An 894-nucleotide genomic window follows, 5' to 3' on the forward strand; every position below is an offset into this window, starting at 1 on the left:
AACTAGATAAAAGATGGCAAAAGTCTTAAATAATATAAAGATGCTGTGCAGAGATTGCACCCAACTGAGTAACAAGAAACATTTGTGGGGGCAGTGCCACAAATAAAAGGGCATGTAACCATTTCATTAAGCTTTTCATATCGTGGCCCAAGTGCATTTTTATTAAATTAAATAACTATTTTTTTATTATTATTACAAAAATAAGGGGACTCTATTGTAGGCCAATGCAGATTATTAACTGTTTGACATGTGACAAACAATTATTTTGTTTTTTTAAATTCCATATATTCGTAAAATGGTCTGTTTAGCTACACACCAAAGAACAAAGCTGATGTCAGTGTGAGCGAGATATTGTTAGTATAGGCTGGAATCTTTTTACACTAATTGCTGTTAGTTTTTCTTCACCATTGTAAATATACCCACATCATGGTGGTAGTTTGTTGTGGCTTCACAGGATTTGTTTAGTAATACTGAACCAAGAACACCCACCCTAACCAATTAGTAACCAACCGTTCTGCAATCTGAGCTGCAGCCATTTAGAAAATACAAATTTATTGCTGGCGAAGCACCTCCAGTGGTTTGAGTTTTTATCATCTTAAGTATACACAAGTGAAGAATAACAGTTTCAGATCTGTTTATGCAGTAAATTTTGCTCCAAAATGTTTCCTCTCATTGGAATAAAATAAACTGTACAGCTATGGTTATAAATTTGACTTAATATATGCAATAGACAGCTGTGATGTCTTTTTGCCAGGATGCATAAGGATGCCAAGATGCATAGCCTGTACAGTGACTATGGATGTGATACATGATGTGTCCAGCATGTCCAAATTAACACTGTCAGATTTGATTTCAACACTATTAAAGTGTCTATATGGGTCCACACCAGAGAGT

Source organism: Pundamilia nyererei, unplaced genomic scaffold, assembly GCF_000239375.1.
Source record: "Pundamilia nyererei isolate P.nyererei 1_Seehausen unplaced genomic scaffold, PunNye1.0 scaffold00187, whole genome shotgun sequence".
Classification (NCBI taxonomy): domain Eukaryota; kingdom Metazoa; phylum Chordata; class Actinopteri; order Cichliformes; family Cichlidae; genus Pundamilia; species Pundamilia nyererei.